The 23190-nt window shown below is 36.0% G+C and overlaps 1 long non-coding RNA gene across 8 annotated transcripts; it reads left to right on the top strand.

Annotated features, from left to right (window-relative positions):
- Nucleotides 1–1606: 1606 nt before the first annotated feature.
- LOC107785183 (uncharacterized) lies at nt 1607–9236 on the top strand. 8 transcript variants are annotated; one of them, XR_012697251.1, is made up of 4 exons: nt 1624–2052; nt 3366–3421; nt 4962–5033; nt 5268–7440. It is a non-coding gene; the product is annotated as an uncharacterized LOC107785183 (long non-coding RNA). The 8 variants fall into 8 exon arrangements; XR_001647821.2 differs by having other exon boundaries at nt 1642–2052; nt 5279–7440; XR_012697249.1 differs by adding an exon at nt 8779–9236 and having other exon boundaries at nt 1654–2052; nt 4962–7278.
- The last annotated feature ends 13954 nt before the right edge of the window (nt 9237–23190 follow it).

Here is a 23190-nt window from a genome sequence, read left to right as displayed (position 1 = left end):
TTAAAGGTTTTTTTAATTTAATCTTTTTAACTTTTTGCTTTTAATTAAAAACTTAAAATTTTTATTTTATTTAGTAAGTATCTTTTAAATCATAACCATTACATACACACGTTTTTTTACGGTGATAGGCACGCACTTTTGCCACGTCAGTTATACCACTAACACATAAGGTTGGTCATTGGCCAATGGTCAATGGTGTTTATTAATACTCATTCTATAAGGTTGAGGTGTTAAAATGGGACATTCCTAAGTTTATTTTCCGGGATAAAAAATCGGTGCAAGTTCAAATGACTACAAGGCATTTACCACATTTTTTCATGTTTGGTGATTATTTTTGACAACAACATTTAGTTAAATAAATCATTCGACGTCATGAAAAGAAAGTACTTATTTTATTGAAATAAAAAAAATATTTTCTCTACGTCATGAAAAGAAAATACTCATTTTGTTGAAATGAAAGAAAATACTTTTTCTACATCATGAAAAGAAAGTACTATAAATAATATTTTTATATATTTAGGGTAGGGGTCGGGTATAGGGGTATTGTCGGGTGGTGGGTGGGTGAGAGTGGGGGGTAGGGGTGGTTTGGAGGTGGAATGGATAAGGTGGGTGGGGGTTGGTGGGAATGGGGAATAAGACGGAGAATGTTGAAAAAGAGTTTTGGAAAATATTTTCCCTTCTCTTGATAGGGAAAACATTTTCTTCCAATTGGAGAAAAATGAATTCATAAAGAAAATATTTTTCAAACATTTAATCCAACCAAATATGAGAAAGTTAGAAAATATTTTTCCAAACATGGGTCCAGGTAGAACTCTAAGATTGAGCATATCCATGAGTCAAGCTTGGACATCATCATGGATCCCATTTGGGCTGATGATTTTTGATGGGTTAACTTGGGCTAGCCCAAAATAACTTATTCTCTTTTCGAAACTTTTTCGTATATATACGAGATTTTAATCTTATTTACCCAATTTTGTCTAAGATTTCCTATTTACGGAATGTAACTAAAGTTTTTTACAAAATATATACAAATTCGGTCAAAATCTACAATATACGTATAATTTATCTACAACTTAAATATAATTTTTTCGTATAGAATCCAGTAAAATACTACAATTTACATATAATTTATATACAATTATATTAGTTGTATATATTTTGTATGCCGTTTCTACACCCGAAATACAAAATATATACATTTTTTTATGTTTTCTCTTTCGAGTTTCAATCTGAAATTCCAACCAAAACCACCTCGAATCATAACCAAATTCTCTAAAAATTGAGATATAATCTCCAAAAGATATTCCCAATCATTTGTAACAACACCCAATCCAAACAAATAATAATTTTTCAAAATTCGATTTTCAAATTCAAAACTTTAAAGTTTTTTAATGGTTGTCAATGGAGTTTCGCAATTACAATTACGTTCTAACTCTATAATTGTTAAAAGGGAACTTTCGTTAACAAGCAAACACATTAAATAAAAGATAAATTAGACAATTTCCAACCAAAATCTCAGTGCTTTCGTAGAAGCAGAGAAATGTGAAACTTGAAATAAATTCTGCAAAAGAGATTTTGGGCGATTGGTTACATTGGGGTGGGGGATGGGATACGTTATCTGTGTATTAGTTGAGAGACGTCGGAATTGGGTACGTTGGAAAGCTAATTAAAGTCATATAATTTAGGGATATTAAATTATCACTAAAATATATATATTTGATAAATTGTATATCAAATTGGAATTAAGTTAAAACTTCTGTAGTGTGGGTAAATAAGTTTCTAAAGTAATATAGCTTGGTAAAAATCTCTTTTCAAAATCGTTTTAGCCCAAATCTATTAAAACTTGGACGGGTTAGACGGGTCAAATTAGGTTGGGGTGGGTCAAATAATTATAAGTACTCTTTTGCAATTCAGTCAAAAGTAAAAAATACGTTTATTTTAAAAAGAAAATTAGAAAAAGCAGCAGCTCCTTCACTTTCGCCACTGCAAGCTCGCGCTTGGCCAACCGGTTCCAATGCCGCTGGGCTGTGGCCTGTGGCACTATGGCTCAAGGTACTTTCTAATTTCCTTTATTTCAAGCGTTTTCTTATGGCATTCTATTCCACAAGCGTTAGCAACTTAGGTGAAATGAACAAATAGGGGGTTGTGCCTGTTTCTGTGTGTATATATGTATGTGTGTTCGTGTGGTTTGGGAGAGGAGTGGCTTTGCTTGTTAAGAGGACTTAGAGTCTTCTGTATAGATCATGTGCTCTGGTATTGTTCAAATTTGGTTCTGGTGGACAATGGACATTGAGTTTTGAAGAGGAAAGTTATAAATTAAAAGACTTCGTCTAGACCTTAAGGCTAATGCGTAATAGATATTTTTAATTGGACAAAGTGAGCGTTTGGACATAAGAATTGTAAAATTCCGGAAAAAAGGGAAAAAACTTTTCTAAGTGAAAATGGTATTTGAAAATTAGAGTTGTGTTTGGACATAAATATAATTTTGGGTTGTTTTTGAATTTTTATGAGTGATCTGACTGAAAATTTTGAAAAACAGTTTTTTGGAGTTTTTCAAATTTTCGAAAAATTCCAAAATTAATTTTCATAAAAATTTTATAGCCAAACACTGATTTAAAAAAAAGTAAAATTTTTTCGAAAAAAGTGAAAAAAAATTCATGGCCAAACGGGCTCTAAGCTTAGGTGTGACATCGTGACGATTGAGGTAGACTATCAATCACATGTATTAGATCCAATATTTGATTGAAGTCTTTTAAGTTTGTTTAGAGATTGTATAACAGTGTGGGGATAGGTGTAAGATTTAGAGAATCTCTATTTTGTCCTAAAAGACAAATAATTGAGTGGTAGACTGCAACGGATACATAGGATTCATATAGCCGACCTAAGCTAGTGTGCGAGTGAGGCGTAATTGTTGTTGTTACCTCGCTTAGCCATCAATAAAGGTCCTAGACAAATGATCTTCTGAAACTCCTCCTTATTTATTAGAACTATTACATTGCTGAAGCCCTGCAAGTTGTCACTAGCTGCCTGTATTTGCATGATTATATATTACTTTTAAGCTAGCAATCATTACATAATTTTAACCTTATTTGCAAGCCTATGCCCGTTGGCTTCTGCAACACATGTGCGACGCTTCTTCTGTTCTATCTTGCAATTTCCTGTGTTAACTGAAAATGGTCTCGCCAAACAAAAATCTATTATCTAATTGGCTCCCATTCAAGCCTGATAATAGAGTGTAGCTGTCGCATTTCGATTTGCTCCCCTACAGTTTCTTTTTTGGAATCTCTATCATTAAACCCTACCCCACCCCAACCATGCATGTCCATGACATGTGTTTACATTGGTTACTACTTGGTTTAAGGAAGATTTGGAGCTTATCATCAGCATGTCTCTTAAGGAGCCCTCAAGCCACGAGGTTAAGGTCAGATTCAAACCTTTTCAAGTCCTTTTGGCAAAACTCATATTCGTGTAACTTACCCCTTAATTCACCGTATGTTAGCAAATTGTTATTTGCTTGAAAGACGCGTGCTGAAATAGTCGAGGCTTAAGTTTTAGTAACAGCAGCTGATGTTTTCTTCTCTTTGATATTTTCTTTCATAATCCTCAATTTCACTTATGCTCTTTGAAATAGTCAAAGAGCTTCGAGTGCAGCTTTAGAAGAAAAACCTAAAAAGAAAAGCTTAGTAGGAAGCAGCTGATTCTTGTGTCTCTTATGCTTTTCGTGGATATGTGAATGTAGACTCTAGGACCATTGAATTGTGAGTTCAACATTTTGCAAAGAATAAGCTTTGTAATCCTATGATACAAGATTAAATGCTTCAGATGGAGGTGAAGATGAGGATTACTATGAAATTACTGTTTAAATTCCCAGTAAAGCAGTAATATACAGGCTACTTTCTCTTTGATGGATCGGATGTTTATCTTGCTACTTGATTCTTGTCGCAATGTCTTCTGCCACTAGTTCCCAATTTGTCGGGCAGTATAAATAATTCTTGCTTTGGCTTAGCTTAAAGACCACGGCGTATCGAATTGTAGTTCATATTGTCTAGTAGGTCTCGTTGCAAGCATGTAATTTCAAAACTAGCAGTATGTTGTTTAAATAGCTTTAAGATAATAATTGTATCAATGTAGTTGGAAATCTCTAGGTAAAGAAGTGGTATACAAAAAGTAGAGAACCTGTACAAAAACATGGTTCTCTATATATAATTTGTCTTTTGTTTCTTGTAAATTTTTGGTACACACATGAGGTTCCAGTTAGTATAGATGGTCGATCTATACTAACTGGAACCTCATGGGTGTACCAAAAATTTACAAGAAACAAAAGACAAATTATATATACAAACATCTTTTTAAAGGGGGGCAAGGCCAGCAGTTGAGTATTTGGACAAACGAGTAGTCCAGTCGATGCAACACAGAATTCCTTGCCAAATCAATATACCCTAAAGTTGTGACGACTTACGTAATTGGCAGTTGATAAAGTGTGTGCATGTTTTCTTGTATATCCATGTTCTCGTTTTGTGGATATGATTCTAATATTCCAGTTTCAATTTCAACAGTTTCTGCTGCATTAAGTTCCTACAGACAAGGCTTCCATCAGTTAATTTTTTGTTACAGTTAATACAGCACCACATCCAGCAATCCAATCTATTGAGTCAGACTATATTGAACTATAATTCTAAGGCATTTGTTCTTTGTCCTTAATCTATCCATGTGTTTAATTTATCCATGTGATGCATGTTATTCTGAACCGACAGCGGGAAAGGTTTTGGCTCCTATTGTGCTTGATAGGCAAATTTGTGTGTGTACATTCGAAAATGTTAACCAACACCGTGACAAATGCTAAACTGTCTGATTTCCAGTTATTAAAATTGAACTGGCTGGTAATCTGGGCCTATTTGGTCTAGGAAAAAAACTCTTCCATACCTATATTTCACTTTCTAAAGTATCCATTGCTTTTCTAGATTGCAAAAATCAACCAAGTTCAGCTGTTGGTCCAACCCATGTCCACTTGGCTCCGGAATTCTTCCTACGAGGTTTGTGGTTTCATATGTCTCAGTTTGTTGATCCCAGGAACATATACGTATCATTTCATTGGTAATTTTATCAAAATTTTACGCAAAATGTGGCTATATGTGTACTCCTAAATTTATGCAAGTAGAGTGAGTTTTTTGCCAAATGCAACTTGTCTTCTTAGTCATCCATTCATGAATGCTCTAATTCCTCCTCTTCTGGTCTTTTACAATTGTATGACCTCTTTCTTGGTCAAGTATTAGTGCAGATATAAAACATCTCAGGGCTTGGTGGTTGAATTCTATTTGCACCTCAAGTGGCGTGCCAACATCTCTTTGGTCCAGTTAAGCACATTTGCCTCTTAATACAGATGTAGCTTTAAAAGTGCGCTTCAGGAGTCTCAGCACATATGAAAATTCACGACTTTGAAAAATACAATTCGAGCACATAACAAGTATGTACAGTTGTCCATCCTTTAAATATTTACTCTTTATGATATGAATCCAGTTAGAAAGGGAACTAGAAATAATTTTTAACTACAAGATTATGTTGAGCTGGTACGATTTGTTGGTGTTGATAAGCTCCTCAAGTTATTGCCTAATTTCAATTTTCCCTGGGTTATTGCACTTGGCTGATCTTATTACTCAAGTTTCACCTCCATATTGTTTGTATGGTGCAGCAACAGTACACCGCACTCTAATTATTTACCACACCTGCCACGGTGTTGTTAAACACGTCTTCCTGACAAAGGCTAATTTGAGTTAAGTTTTTTCTTTCAATTTAATCAAAGGTAATTGCCGAAGCGGGATTAATATATATTTCGTGTTTCTCTTAAACAAATTAGGTCATTAAGTTTAGAAAAAGTTATACTGCATTTCGAATATCATGTACATTCCTTTCTCATGCTTATCATTTTCTTAATATTTGTGAAAAGTTCGGCTTTTGGTGCATAGGCATTATTTGTTGAATCAAACAGTTTTTTTTGAATAAATGAAAATCTTGGAGAAACAAAGACGAAGTAGGGTATCAACCTGAATTCACTAAGCATAAGCTTTACATAAATGTGCAAAATCTGAAAAATAGTCAAAGAAAAATGCCACTCATATCTGTAATTTCTTATCTTTCGCCTGAATCAGACCCTAAATGCACCGGGACATTGATCAAACAAAGGTGATTAAGTTGAGCAATATCTTCATTAAATTCTTTTACGTTAAATTTATTTAGGAGAGGATCCAAATTAAGTTGGTTGCTAAGATGATCCATTCATTGTTGGATTATTTCAGGTCATCTCATTGACATCTCAGCTTTGGAAACTAGTTTTATTTATTTATGTTCTATGTATGAACATCCACTTGAACATCTCAGCTTTGGAAACTAGTTTTATTTATTTATGAACATCTACCGCTGGCTTTATACAGTTCTTTCTTTCTAAAAAAGCGTCATGAAATTTTGAATTAATTGCTATAGTTAAGAATCCCCACAAGGTGGAACTCTCAGCCTTGTTGAAGATTTGGTTTCTATGTGTGCCTACTGATTGGGTGCCTGTCCTATTAAATTCTACACGTTTCATAGATTATGTCATTTCTTGAGGAGACTGCCACATTGTAAGTGGGAGAATGAATCAATTAACTTCCTGACTGGTATTGTCGGCATTCGGTAATGAATATGTAATGTCGACTATCCTTTTCTTTTATGACTTGGACTTCTACTGTTTGTAAAGACATGTACATTATGATGATTGGTAAAGTTGTGTTGTTTTTCAAAATCTCATTTGTGCTTATTGAACATACATAGATATAATTATGTGTCTACATTGGCGTATGTACTTAAGGACAGAAGTTCATTAATACTGATTGTAGCAGAGCATCTGGTCCTAAATTCTCAAAAGACGGCGACAACCTTTGTGAATATATGTCACCTGTTAACTAAAATCGATGTTCCTGAAATAGTGCCTGCTCAAAGAATGGTGATTTTTAAATCTTTTATTTATTTATCTATTTGTTAATTTGTGTATGGTGATTGAAACAACACAGTCATCCTAATGTTTTACTTGCATCTCCATTTTATGAGTTAAATCTCGTGTACAACAAAAGAACAAGAATATAGATGCTAAATTCAGCAGAGTGGCGCTCAAGATTTATGTTGTCTGATGTATTTGAAGGGGGGAGTTGCAGGCAATCTTTCCTCAGGTTACATAGTATCTCATCATCCTGTATGTGGAAGACACTAGACATCTCAGCGGAGAGAAGACGACCTGGAATTCGTAGGGTAAATATTTTGTTCTATTCACTTCATAATTTGAGTTAGATAAGTCCTTTTTTCGCTGTTTGAAATTCAAGTCATGTAAGTATCTGAATATGCAGACCATTTGTCAAGAAAATATTCAAATGCTTCATGACTATTTCTCCTTGTAAGTAACCTGATTATGTAGTATGCTTTGGAGTCTCCAACATCAGCCTGTTGTCATTAACTCTGATGCTTAGTTTAACCAACCTGAATGATAGTTCTCATACTATCATGTTTTTATAGACCAAGTCGAAAAGCAAAATGAAGATTTGAATAATGTTGCTTGGACATGGTTAGGGGGTTGGAATATGATGAATTTTCTCATTCTTTCTTGATTCAATTCTTTTAGTTATTGCCCCATGTGGATGCTATAGACTTGCTATTATGTTTGCTTGTGTTGTACTTAAATCATTTCTTCTTTGGTTGGTTTGAGCGGATGAATGGCTAAGGAGGGATATGACAAGTTTGTTCCATTTCTAAGTAATGACTCTATATTCTAGTTTCTAGAGATGTGCACTAACTAAAGTTTGACTTGATGATTAGACATTTTTATTCAAGAATATGGTACACATAGAAAACTTGAAAGCAAAGCCTTGCATATATTTTGATCAAGATTCTGGCTATGCTTAACATCATTTCAACTAGGTAGAACCTAGCCTAAGAATTCTGGGTGTGTTTCTTTTATAGATTCTTGTTGATTACTGTTATATATTTGTACAAATTGCAGTCAGTTGAAACTTAAAAGTTTTTGAGGCTGATCCTGGCCAAACTGGGACCACAATGAAAATACTTGAGGAATTTCTTTTCAATGCTTTTTTGACCACTTGAAGCTCAAAACTTTGATGCTTTTCTTTCCTTTCTCTGAAAGGCCATCCTGATGGAGAGTGGCCAGACCACTTTCTTTCTAGAGAATAGGTTTTTCATTTTCAATCACAAGAAGTATTTAAACTTTTAAAGTAAAAAAGAAAAAAGAGATATCTGAAGATTTTTCAGGGTATTTTCTTGTATTGGACTTGAAATTCAAAGCTATTGCACCCAGGGTCAGAGCTAGCATGCGGGGTAAGGGTTCAGTCGAATCCAATAACCTTTGTCTAAATCTTGTGTTCTAAAAACTTCATTGAATATGTACAAATTATTAATTTAGAATCCATTAACTTAAACGGACTAAACTCCCGAGCCCATAGACCTTAAATTCTGCTAGCGCCTCTGACTCTGCACCATACATTATCCATCAGAAAATGACAAGTGATAAAAGGAAGGTTGGGGGGGAGGGAGGAGTTTCTCTTTACTTTCTTTTTGAGTTCTAAAGTTGAAATGATTAGCAGATTCCCTCCTGTTCTCACTCAAAATCAATGCATCATCTTGCTCAAAGCTTTATATCATCAATGAATTTTTAGAGGCTGTGCTTTGTGTTTATCATTTGAGTAGTGGGTGAAGCTGTTGGATTAAACTTTTTCTTCTTTTTCATCTTTTTCTTTATAGGAAAGAGAATTGGACTGATGTTCTAGGACACCATCCCTTGCATTGACCAACGTTATTTCAACATCACTGAATCTTGAACCATTCGTAGAGTAGTGAACAAGCTGAATGAAAATGACGACTCGATAAAGATTAAAAACAAACATTAGAAAATACCAACTTTTAATGCAGATCGATCTAATCCAACCCATCTACACATTATCACCAGGGAGTAAATTAGGAGTTCCATGTATGAGGAAACCGAACGGTAAATCCACGAGTCGAATGAGTGTAAAATGAGTATGGTTTTATTATATGTGTATATATTTTAATCTCTTTTTTGTTTAAATAAATACAGTTTGAGCGGAAAGCAATTAATTATCAGTTGAACCCACAAAACTGCATTTGAGGAAACCTACACCCAGAGGCGTATTCAAGTTGAGGGATATGAGTTTGCATGGACTCATACGACTTCAGAACCTATTTGTGATTCTTTTGGACAAGTGTGACGAAAATATGTGATTAAAAAAAAGAGTAATATTTTTATATATAGCGCTCTTTTAAAGAGCGCTATATATATATAGCGCTCTTTAAAACAGTATAGCGCTCTTTAAAAGAGCGCTATATATATATAACGCTCTTTTAAACCGCACTATATACATAGCGTGGTATATAACTGCGCTATACCTATTTTGTGGGCCCACCAATAAGTCTCATGCGTTTAACTAAAGAGCGCTATACCTAAAAATATTCAGCGGCATTGCCTTATTTAAAGGCGTTAGGATTTTACAAAAATCCATTCAAAAATATTCCTAACTCTTGTTCAAATTTTTCTTCTTGTTAAATTCTCAAGCATTTTTTTATAATGTCTAAAGAGTGAAAAGTAAGGGTTTCATTATATTGGGGGGTGAGATTGTGGTGGCGAATAACTCTGTGAGCTATAGTTTATCTCCACAGTGTCATGTTAAGTTGCCACTTACAATGGAGTACGATAGATTGGTATCATTGTTATGTAATAAAATGAGTGTGAGGAAACGTTCGGTGAATCTTAAAGTAACCGGAAGATATCCGTATTTCGTTACTCCGCAAGGGGTTGCTTGTTACGCTGAGTTTAACATCGACGATGATGAAACTTTGAGGGATTTTTTGAGGACTCCGGATGAATACCGAAAATTTCTTGTGATAAAAATATTAGAAATGTACGTCAAGGTCGAAGACGTTCGCAATAATGAGGTTGCGCATAGTAGGGATAACCCTCAGTCATCGGGTGGTTATTCTGGAGCAGTTTTTGCCAGACAGGTTCCGGATGAAAGAGTTTGCCCTGATTTAAACTTATCACCACGGGCGAATGAGGAGCGAGAAAATAATTTCTTTCTTGCTTTACATAATCTACAAGACGAGTGGTAAACTTTAATTTTTCTTAGTGTTACGATGTATATTTTTGTTGTATTGAATTTGTATTAACACTCATATATTTCACAAGGGGTACCAGCCAGATATGACTTTTACAAGTTATGAACCCACGCCCAGTTGGAATATGCGTAGTTCTAGTGTGTTGGATCATGGTGGTCCATCCGGGAGTCATCACCAACATGATAATGTCCATCAAGGAATGTCAACACGTTACGACTTGTAAGTAAAGTGATACAGCTATATGAAAAGTATTTATTAATTTTAGTAGCTTATTATTTTGTTGTTTGTGCAGTGAAAACGAGCAAGTTGAACCACCTGTCCTCACTCAATTGCCCGAAGACGATATATTAAATCGGGATCTGGCAGATGCACAGAGTGAGGAAGAGAACAGTGATTATGACAACAATGCCGATGATTCCGGAGACGACACACCCTTCCCTCATGAGGATGGTGACGAGGAGGAAGAGAATGAAGGACCTGATTTGACGAGGGAGTATGCTCCATCCCCCCGTTAGACCAAGAGTGTACGAGTCCCAAGTGTCGTTTCATTCAAGGAAGATTCCCTACCTTGATAAATTGCCAAGTATGCCGGATGTGGATGCTCTCACAAGGAATTTTGATGAAATTCGGACAGCAATGTGGGATGATTCTAGACCAACGGTGCTGGCAAAGGGCATGCTTTTTCCTGATAAAGTGCGCCTAAGCAGGGCGGCAAAAATGTACAGCGTAAAAGAGTGTCATGAGATGATGGTATGGGAGTCAAGTCCGGATGTATACAAGGTTGTTTTTCGCAGATAGTTTACGGGTTGTCATTGGATGCTGCGTGCGAGCAAGAAGAACACGGGTCTGTGGAAAGTGGGTAAATATATTCCCACTCACAGATGTGAAATGGACACACTCAATGGGAATCACTACAACTTGGATATTTACTTGATTTCTCTTGTCCTTATTCCACACCTTGAAACATCCATAAGGTATAAAATCAAAGAGTGCATTACATCAGTCCACCAGGAATATGGTCATACCATTACCAAAAGAAAGGCATTTCTCAGGCGCAAACGTGCGTTTGAAATTGTTTATGGTAACTGGGATAAGTCATTTGCAGCTCTACCCAAGTACATGACCGCATTGAAACACTTTAGCCCCGGGACGGTTATTGAATGAAAGCTTGAGCGTAATCTAGGAAAATCAGAATATATATTCAATTACGTGTTCTGGGCATTTAAACCAGCAATTGATGATTTTCCGCATTGCCGGCCGGTAATATCCATAGACGACACTCATGTCTATGGAAAGTATGATATCAAGTTGTTAATAGGCGTTGCAGTAGATGCTAATGGACAAATATTTCCTCTAGCATTTACTATTTGTGCCAATGAAAGCCAAGAGACGTGGACGCTGTTTTTGAACCATTTGAAAGAGCACGTTGTCAAACAGTGTTCCGGCATTTGTCTAATATCTGATCGGCATGGTGGTATCTTAAGTTATGCAGAGAACTTGCCTGCATGGCAAGAACCTTATGCCTACCACTGTTACTGTGTGGGGCACTTTAAGGCCAATTTCCAGAAGGCACATCCCAACAAGGATCTGCATGATTTGATGTGGATGGCAGCAACAGACTACCAAGAGCATAAATTTCGGAGGCACATAGAATCTATCAGGTAGGAAGACGAGAGAGCCTATCATTGGTTGATGCGACATGAGCTTCAGAAGTGGACTTTGCATGCGGATGGTGGAAGAAGATGAGGAATTCTGACTACAAATGTGTGAGAGTCTTTCAACGGGTTATTGAAGTCAGCAAGAGGATTGCATGTCACTGCCATGGTGCGGATGTCGTTCAAGCAGATGGCGGAGAGGTTTGTTGAAAGGACTACAGCTGCAACGTCATTAATGGAAAGGGGTGTTGAATTTATGCCACTGCCGATGAAGAGATTTGAGAAATGCAGGCGGCGAGCACATTGGCATTCATTTTTGCAGTATGATCACGACAGAAATATTTTTGAAGTTCGCACCGCTATCCATCAAAATCGGGGGAATAATATACATACCATAAATGAATCTAGAAGGTTATGCTCTTGTGGAAAATGGTCCATCTACCATATGTGGTGCTCACATACTATCAGGTGCTTTCAACATACAGGTTTAGGGCCAACCAACTACGCTGATAAAGAATATAGTGTTGTTGCTTACTTAAATACCTATAGTGGGCAGTTACAGCCAGTGGGTGCTGAGCATTATTGGCCGCCGGAACCATTTAAAATGGTGTGTAACAAGGACTATTTGCGTCGAATACAGGTGCAGAAGAGAACGTGTATACGGAACCAAATGGATGTTAGTGATACCGTTTATGCGCGCAAATATGGTATATGCTCGTAAACAGGACACAACCGTCGAAAATATCCTTCGTCTGGTTTGAGTGGCGGTGGTAATCAAGCTCGTGGTGGGTGTTCTTCTAATGTTTCTAACTATCAATGAGTTTATATTGTAATAAGTAGATGTTTTGTTTATGTTGCAAGATGTATCAAATAAAATTATGTTTCCATTGTTGTTAAATCTTATTAATATTTAATATTTTTCAGTTGAGTAAATTAATGTATTTCTCCCTCCCGTTCATGTAATCAAAAATAGTATAGGATTAAAAAATGAAAAAATATGTGAATATATTTGATAAATATAGTTGATAAATATAGTTCAAAAATAGTTGAATTAAAGGTAGATTTCTGATAAATATGTAAATACACATAGCGCGGTTAAATACTACGTTATGTGAATATATATAGCGCGGTTAAATACTACGTTACGTGAATATATATATCGCGGTTAAATACTATTATGTGTATTGTCTTGTTGAACTGAAAAGTTGCCCGTCTGAGAAAACGTTATTTTATATACGTAATCATCTTTAAAACGCAAAGTATAGTGCGGTTAAATACTAAATTATATAAATATATATAGCGCGGTTAAATACTATATTATGTGAATATATATATCGCGGTTAAATACTACATTATGTGTATTGTCTTGTCGAACTGAAAAGCTGCCCGTCTGAGAAAAAGCTGTTTTGTATCCGTAATCATCTTTAACACGCAAAGCATAGCGCAGTTAAATACTACGTTATGTGAATATATATAGCGCGGTTAAATACTATGTTATGTGAATATATATAGCGCGGTAAATAAAGGGAGCATTCTAGTTATTTTCTGCGCTTAACAATAACCAATAGCAAAATTTTTCATAAAAGCAAAGTTTTTTTTAACGCTTTAACAGATGTCTGAACGCCTTTATGTACCAAGGTGCCAGTGCGGCAAAAAATATTTGGTGAATGACTGTTGGGATGATGGTGAAGTTGGACGCCGCTACTGGATGTGTATAGACAAGTTTTATAGGGTTCCCGATGAACCTTTTTACAATTTTGAGGTATGGATTGATGAACCCTATAAGCAGGAATGCTACAAATGATCTTTGCAGTATCTTCATGATTTGACCTTAAAACAGTGTAAATATGAAAAAATATATAAACGAGAAATTGCGGAGTTGAAGGAGAAACTGAAAGAGGCAGAATTAGAAAAAAATAAGATGGAAGAGAAATTTAAGTGGTTGGAGCAGAGAATAATGGGCGGCAATGACTAAACAATGACATGTATGTATTGAGTGTACTACTTTATCTTTATGTTTTCCATGTCATGTATTTTCATTAGTTGTACTGAATTTAAATTATGTTAAGTTGTTATATTTTGTATTTGTGTTGTAGTATTAAAATAAAGAAGGAACGGGGAAATAAAAACATAATTATTGTTATTATTTACATAAAATAATATTTACATAAAATACAAAAAAAAAATCAATGTGTCCCACAGCCTGTGTGCTTCAATGCAGCCGCTGGCCTGAGGCGCATCCCATCCCGCCCGGCTATGCTATCAGGATCATCCTCATCACGGCACCTCTTTATAGCAGGATGCGCTGCACTATGATCATCAGTGGTGCTGGCAGGATCGGTAGAAGGGGTCGTCGGTCCAGTAGAAACCTACAGAAGAATAAGTCAGCTCAGTATAGGAAAGTATATATTAAGTCACAACAATTTAAATTGTCTTACCATGATCTTGTCGGGATCCTGAATATAATCTTCCGTCGTAGCCATGTCAGCATCGCACAAATGGACCTCCGTGATGGGCGGGGATGAAGCCTTAATAAGAAAATTAATAAAGTTATGGAAAATAAATGAGAAAAGAGAAAACAAATTTAAATTTAATACTAATAAAAACATACCTGCGCCAGTGATGATGAGACATAACTCAACCGGCACCCATTATACAAATCTCAGGTCGACCGATCCTCAGCAGCGGTCGATGAACCTGGGAAGTATGCTTCACAATCCTCTCCGGTAAGGTCCGTGCCCGTGATCAATAACGGACCTGACGGGGTCACCTGCGAAATCCCTGGAGTGAGCTGCATCCCAAGGATGTATGACGGCATGCTGGTGGGATACTCGTCCGGCTCATGTAGGTCACCTGGCATATCAGCACCAACATCATCAATAGGGGCCTCAACGCCCCCTTGCTGGGGACCACCTCTTCACCGCCCACCACGACCCCGTGCGGCAGCCCTACCTCGTGGGACAGCCTTGCCTCGTGGGGCAGCCCTGCCTCGTGGGGCGCCCCTACCTCGAGGGGAACCCCTGCCTCATGGGGCACGCCTCCCTCGTGCGACACCCCTACCTCGCTGGTACTGCTCTGGCGCCACATAAGCAGGGTCGTGTCCCAAGTGCTAATCCTCTCGAGCTCGCTGCAGTATCCGGGCAACCACCTCTGTAACTCGCCGGCCGTAATCATGCAAAGCGGCCGCTCCCTAGCCGGCATGCTGCTGCATCTGCAGTCCCATCTGATAGACTATATGTAGGCCAATAGCCTGCACAACATATAAAATATAAAGTATACCAAGTAAGTTTAGGTACACATTTATCTGTGCGCCCTCCAGCATATCCAACACATCCCTGCAAAAGAGGAGATTATGCCGAGCCTCGTAATCTCGTACATATCCACGCCGGAGAATCCACCTCCTAGCTAGAGGGAGAAACGGAGGTGGTACATCCGGAGGTAAAGGTGGTAGAGATGGCTGCAACTGCAGGAACCGCTCCCAGGCCCAAACCTAACATACAAAGTTGACGTAAAGTTTAAGAAATTTTTTGACTAGATAGAATTGGAAGGAATGAACAGAGTATTCGAATATGTTGTCACCTGTAGAAGCGGCAAAAATTCACATACGTCATGCTGGGTGCCCATGCTCGCCCGGCACAGATGCCTGTACAAGTAGGCGAGAACAGCATCACCCTAGTTGTACTGGGGTAAATCATCTAGCAACTGAAGATGATAAAGAAATCTCAAGCTGACTAGGTTCCCCGAAGTGTTCAGGAACAAGACCCCCCCAAATAGAAGGACCCTCGTATACCGGTGAATATGCAGATCATCTGTCTCCCCGGTGATGTCCGGGTGCAATATCTCCAAATGCTGTCGAATAGCTGTCAAACTCATACGACTGGCCCCTGAGTGTACAGTCTCATCCTGTGGCCTGAAACCAGTGAGCTGCTGCAGCATGTCCAAATACTGCCCACGCGTCATCTCTCTCATGGCCTGAGGCAGTGCAACAGGCAGTCCATCAACAGGCATCCCATATAAAACCTCCACGTCCTGCAGCGTGATGGTGGCCTCGCCAATGGGCAGGTGGAAAGTGTGCATCTCCGGTCGTCATCGCTTTATCAGGGCCGTGATCAAAGACCAGTTGAGCTGTAGCCGCCCGATCTCCAAAATCATGTAGAAGCTCGTATCCCGCAGGCGCTAGACTACACGGGGATGGAGATCTCTGTTCTTCATAAAATTCCACATGTCGTTCACTCTCCTGGCGCGGAGAGTCTGGGCTAGTAACTCTCCCTCCCATACGTAGGCAGACCTATGATCGTCCTGTAACACTAATAGCTCATCGGAGACAGGTCTGGGATGCATAGGTGGCACGTCCATGGCGTCTACTGTAAATTAAACAACATTAATTGTATGTTTGATCTGTAAATTAAATAATTATTTTTTATAATTATATAATATTTAATTAGACAGAGTATATATCTATGGGTTCCAGGCTCGATATTTGATGCCCAGTAGGACCAAGCTATCTTGAGTTCTTGTATGTGTCAATTTTATTATTTTCGTAATTTTGTATGTTTGTTTTGTAAATTAAATAATTAATTTTTATCATATTTAATTGGACAGAGTATATACCTATGGGTTTCAGGCTCGATATTTGAGGCCCAGTAGCACCAAGCTATCCTGAATTCTTGTGTGTGTCAATTTTAATATTTTTATAATTTTGTATGTTTGTTTTGTAAATTAAATAATTAATTTTTATCATATTTAATTGGACAGAGTATATACCTATGGGTTTCAGGCTCGATATTTGAGGCCCAGTAGCACCAAGCTATCCTGAATTCTTATGTGTGTCAATTTTAATATTTTCATAATTTTGTATGTTTATTTTGTAAATTAAATAATTAATTTTTATCATATTTAATTGGACAGAGTATATACCTATGGGTTCCAGGCTCGATATTTGAGGCCCAGTAGCACCAAGCTATCCTGAATTCTTGTGTGTGTCAATTTTAATATTTTCATAATTTTGTATGTTTATTTTGTAAATTAAATAATTAATTTTTAGCATATTTAATTGGACAGAGTATATACCTATGGGTTACAGGCTCGATATTTGAGGCCTAGTAGCACCAAGCTATCCTGAATTCTTGTGTGTGTTAATTTTAATATTTTCATAATTTTGTATATTTGTTTTGTAAATTAAATAATTAATTTTTATCATATTTAATTGGACAGAGTTTGTGTTTGATCTATCAGTATAAAAGATACTTAAACTACAGGGATTATACGCTAAAAGGCTCTACATTTTACTACGCTAAAAGGGTACTAGTCTTTAAGCAAATAAATAATCTAAACTAGATAAAAACAACAAATACATTTTAATCACAAAACAAACACAAAACACTAATATCTTAGTCCGGATAAAAATGACATACTAGTTTAATCACAAAAAAAATATAAAACAACATGGAAACACATTCAAAACAACTAATATGCATTATTATACGAGTTTCGACATAAACTAAATCGGAATACCTCGATTTATGTTTTTCGGAAAGTCGATGAATTGAAAATTTGAGCCCGAAACGAGGAAACCACAACAATAGAAGGCTTGGTTAGGATGTGGGACCTACAATCTTATCTTTTTGTGTGACGGGTGGGGTCCACTACAATATTTTTAGAAGGAAATTTGGGGGGAGGGGGGGGGAGGTTAAAGAATTTTGAATTTGGGGAGGGGGGCGTCTGGTTTGAGTGTGGGGAAGAAGGAGGGGGACCGTTTATTTATCTATGTATAGCGCGGTATATAACTGCGCTATACATATATAGCGCGGTTATATACCGCGCTATGCATAGCTGTCTTATCAGCCCTGTATAGCGCGGTTTAAAAGATCGTTATATATATATATATAGCGCTCTTTTAAAGAGCGCTATACTTTAATGGCCAAAACTCCGTTAAAGCATAGCGCTCTTTAAAAGAGCGCTATATATAAAAATGTTACTCTTTTTTTAAACACACATTTTCGTCACACTTATCCAAAAGAACCACAAATGGGTTCTGGATTCTTGTCATACTCATCTCCCTAAATCATGTAAACAATGTTATATTTCTTCAAAATTACTTAAATATATGTGCGTGAACCCATGCTCAAAGACTCTTACAGTGCAATTATTATTATTGGGTAAAAATCTATAAGTGAAATTGGCAGTTCAAATTCCACTCTTGAACGGTCTTGTTTTCGGCACGGAATACATATATATATATATATATATATGAAAATTGCTAAAATTTCAAAAAAAAATAGTATAATTTTGAACCTATAATTTCAGAAGTATAGTAAATTCATGGTAAGAGACTAAAGTTAAACCCGTCAAATATAAATTTTAGATTCATCTTTTTCCAGTAGTGTAACTATCCTCTTGAAATTCTGGATCTGTCTACCCCAGCTCCTCTTAGCTACCCCACCAAAAGTTACAAATTGCAACCCATTAACTAGAGGAATTCATGATTTCTTTCACAGATGTCATAAAGGAGGAGCATGAAATTCTGGCCCTTACATGAATTTGGTGGTATAGTTGATCCCTAAGAATATAGCTAGACCAGAATAAAATACTACTACTTGATTGGACCTGCAATGAGTTAGCTAAGTAGTCATGAATCAACATAATATGAACTAAGTGTAGTGTGACATGAGGTTTTTTCTTTGAACAACCAGTGGCACTTATCTTTATGGACTGATTATACTATACATAACATGGTACCGTTCTGTGTCAATTCAGTTGATTTAATTTGGTAATTATCTACTAGCCAAATTTTCAGGTTCTATTTGAGACTTGTCATCTCAAAGTTCCTTATTTTCAGACCTTGGAAAGTGTGGTATAATTCCCCTCTCAAATATTTGCTGTCAAAGTAAAAAAGGGAAATTGGTCGTCTCTCCTATGTCCAATGCAAATGGAATTACAAATTGAGAATAGCCTTTTTTTTTTTTTTTTTTGCCAAAAGTCTCTTTTTTATCAATAATGTTTTTTCAAAGTTGAGATGTTTGTCCAAGTTTTTTAAAGGAAAAAAAGTATTTTCAAGGAGAAGTAAAAGTAATTTCTAAAAAATAGAAAGAAAAAAAATTATCCCAAAAGTATTTTTGAGAACAATACACTTAAAAATACTTTTTAAAAGTTTAGCCAAACATTAATTGTTGCTTAAAAGTAAAAGGGCCGGATCACAAGGGTCTATAGTACGTAGCCTTACCCTACATTTCTGCAAAAGACTGTTTTCACGACTTGAACCCGTGAACTTTTGGTCACATGCAAGCAACTTTACCGGTTATGCCAAGCCCCCCTTCAATTATTGCTCAAAAGTGATTTCAAAATAATTTTTGAAAGCAATCAAAAGCTGTTTCTTACCAAAATAGTATTTTGGTTCTTTTAAGTAATTGTTGCTTAAATATACTTTTTTTTAAAAAATATTTTTGAAAATAAAATATTTTTTTTCAAAAAAAGCTGATTTTAGAATTTTGGCTAAACAAATTACTCTTCCTAATTCCTGCGGCTGGAACTGGCTCTAGATTAAGTACAGATATTACGTTAACAATGTCCCAGTCACAAGTCAAGTTAAAAAAAAATAAAAGGTCAGCCGCTTGGTGTGCACTAAGCTCTCGTTATGCGCGAGTTCAAAAGGGTAGAATGTTAAGGGTACGTAGTCTTACTCCGTATTTCTGCAAAAGATTGTTTCTACAGCTTAAACTCGTGACATCCTGATCACATGACAACAACTTTACCGGTTACGCCAAACTTATCTCCCAAGTTAAAAAAGTAGTAAACTTAAAAAGTGTTAGGTCGAGCATACTGATAGGCCTTCTAGAGCAATAACTTGTTGACATAATAGGCCACTTTCTTTGCACAACTAATCATTTTAAGACACCAAAGGGACTCATGTATTCGGAAGTAAACATGTTTTCTAAAGTCACAGGAAATCATTAGGGGAAACTAAATAAATACTTAAATAGATAAATAAAAACATGTATAAAGAAACAAAAACACACACAGATACACACAATAGTGATGCTTAACTTATGAGTTGGCCTTTTGTCTTCTGAGTCTTTTCTTTATCATGTGATGTTTGGTAACATCTTGGTTAGAGCCTTTTGCTTGTCAAACCAATTCAAGTGACTAGAATATGAGAGAATAACCCCACCCCCTCCTCTCACCAGGGGTGGAGGGGGGTAGAGGTATTCAAATAAGTATATCACTTAAGTCAAAAATTAGGTTTCTGCTTTTGTTTGTATAGCAAAATTTCAAGCTGATGCCAACATTTTCCAAGAAAGTGTTTGTTATATTTCTTTTTCTTAAAACAAAAGAACAACATCTTACTCGTTCACATGATCCATCACCAGACAATCACACGCAAGTATGACAAGAAATCTAAGTAAATAATAATTCATGTCTTCAATAGTGGACAAAGAAATTTATTTTTAGAAAGAGGAAAAAGAAAAAAAAGAAGATATTTATTGCAGACACAAACTTTTTAAAAAAATGAATTGTCCATCAATCTGATCTGATTATTTTAAAATTATATGATCCGATCAGAAGGCAGGCCGAAGTAACAAGTACAAAGTCTCAGTGTCTCCAAAATATTTTAAAAAAACTACCCACAACTCGACTTTTAAAATTATTTTCCTAAATATTAGTAGTATATATCACTAGTGTCTCTCAATTCAAACTCAAGATTTTAACGTCATTTACCAATTGAACAGCATCTAACAAAGCTATTGTTCTTCCACATGTGCCTTTATCAAATCAATCAATTATATGCCTTAATTTCCTATTAGTTATATTATATTTTATTATTTCAACTTCATTCAAATGTCCGAATAATAATACTCATCATATCATTTTTAAGCTGGACATCTGTATATGTTAAAAATACTTAAAAAGTTTCCATTTCTCTTCAATTTTGTCGCGAAAATTACGTTGTTTTCGTTGGTTATTGATGGAACCCAACCAAGTTAATCAAGAATGATCGATTTTGAAATAGTGGTCAACAACAGTTGGAAGGGGGGGGGGGGTGTTAAAAATGGGATAGGATATTTTTAAGAAAGGGAAAACAAACAGAAGAACACACGTATGCATTAATTAGAAAAATTGAAGTGGGAAAATAAATGTAAGAAAGTGGAGTAGCACGAAGAGAGGAAAGAGCATATACTTTAGTGGTTGACCTCGTGCTTAGTTCAGCCATGAATGTGCTTAACAGACAAAACTTGTGCATAATCCCCTAACCCTTTCTTTTGGATTCACCGACTTTTCCAACCCCACCCACAGGGTACGGAAGGGGTTGACTCGAACCTCTTTGGTCGAAAAATTACATTATATATACAAGGCAAAATCTGTTTTTTTATCTCTATGTGTTATGTTCTGAATCCCCTTGATATAGCCCAGAATCATAGCTTATGGTGAAGGGGGTTCAAAACCTTTATAAGATTATTGGTTCAATTCCACTAGCTGTATTTTTTTTTACTTTTTTCTTTTTTGAACCCCCTTAGCGAAAATCTTGCATCCGCCTCTGCCACCCACCCCCTCAATCCATGTTCGTGCGCATAAAATCGAAAAAGTAAACAATAAAATTGATATGCTATTTGTATAAAGATAAGTTAGTTTTCAATATTTGTATGTTGGCATCTAAGTTCTTTCAACTACTCCATACGTTTCAATTTAGATGAGCTTTTGACTCGGCACAGAGTTTAAGAAAAAAAAAACTTTTAAAACGAGTGGTCTTAAAAACTTAGGGTAAAAGCTTTATTAAGCCATGATATTTGTGTGGTTATAAAAGCTTCTAATTAAATGTACAACAACAACAATAACAATCCAGTATAATCCCACTAGTGGGGTATGGGAAAGATAGTGTATATGCAAACCTTACCCCTACCCTGGGGTAGAGAGGCTGTTTCCGATAAACCCTCGGTTCTCTCCCTCCAAGAACTCCTCACCTTCCTCTTGGAGTGACTCGAACACACAACCTCTTGGTTGGAAGTGGAGAATGATCACCACTAGAGCAATTCACTCTTATCAAAAGGTAAAATAGGTAAAATGAAGAGTTTAAATTTAAATTATTTTTAAATTTAGAAATGTGTCATTTATTTTGGAACAAATTAAAAAGGAAAATATTTCTTCTAATTTGAAACGGAGGGAGTACAAGCCGCTAAGCGGATAGTACAATTTAAAGAAGCGTTTATGGTTCTGACGAGATCATTGGCCAACTGGAACATGAAACAGTGTTCATTTGTGATTGTGACTTATGAGTGATGCTTAGAAGTATTAATTAAGTAATTAAAGATGATTTCTGAATTTAATACTTCATTATGCATAAGAAAAAGGGGGTGCAGTAATGTATTCCACCTCCCATACCGTACACGTGGCCCACCAAACTCAATGATCAGTTTAGTAGGGGTCCACTTTTTTTAGATGATTTTGGCCATTCTCTACAAAAATTGCTAAAGGAGCTCAACTTTGTAGCTTAAGCACTTTGATGTATGTGTCTAGTGTTTTAAAACGCTTGGGCGTGAGATGGGGCATTTTACATTTGTCTTAGCGGGGCGTAAGTTTTATAGGTATTTAATTTTTAATATTTTATAAAATAATATAATGACAGTTAATATTTATAAACATGTAAAATTGCATAAAAATTGAAGAAAACTATATATATATGTGCTTCATCCCCACAAAAAACTAATCAAAACAATCTATTAGATGTTACTTACAAACACAAGTAATTTGAGTCTAAAAGAATAAAGTTTTCTATATGGATGAACAAAAAGGATGATTAACCTGCAATTTAAACTTTGAATTTGTTGTTATGAAGAAAAATGTAGTTCTCTTTGTAATTGTAAAAAAAATTAAATATTCGTTGCTTTTGGGAGATATTAGCAGACTAGCGGACAAGATAAAAAATTGAAAAAATCATAAATTATGGCTTAAATCAATAAAAAGGGTCTTTACTTTTAAATATAATACTTTTGAGTTCCTTTTTAAACCTTTTGAGTAATTACCAAACTGACTTTTGAGAATTTGGGTATTATATGAAGGAGTAATTCAACAAATTTTGTTTTAATTTGAATAAGTCTCTGGGGCTTACTCCTTACTAAAATAACGCGCCCCGAATTGCGTATGCGAGGGGGCGTACGCCTCTTGAGACTTTCGCCACACACCATCGCCCCGAGAGTTTTTGGTACGCCTCGCCCCAAAAACGCCTTTTAAAACATAGGTGTCTACTTAATTTGCTCAGTCAGTGTCTAGGTGAACTTATGATTGATTGCCTTCTATTTCTTCTTTTTTTAAATTCTAATTTTTTAAAAACATATATGTGTTTAAATAATTTTTTTCACTTTTAACTCGCGTCATA

This window comes from Nicotiana tabacum, chromosome 12 (genome assembly GCF_000715075.1).
Source record: "Nicotiana tabacum cultivar K326 chromosome 12, ASM71507v2, whole genome shotgun sequence".
In the NCBI taxonomy this organism is placed as follows: domain Eukaryota; kingdom Viridiplantae; phylum Streptophyta; class Magnoliopsida; order Solanales; family Solanaceae; genus Nicotiana; species Nicotiana tabacum.
Note: the sequence above shows the minus strand (reverse complement) of the source record. Positions and strands in the feature narration are given on the sequence as shown.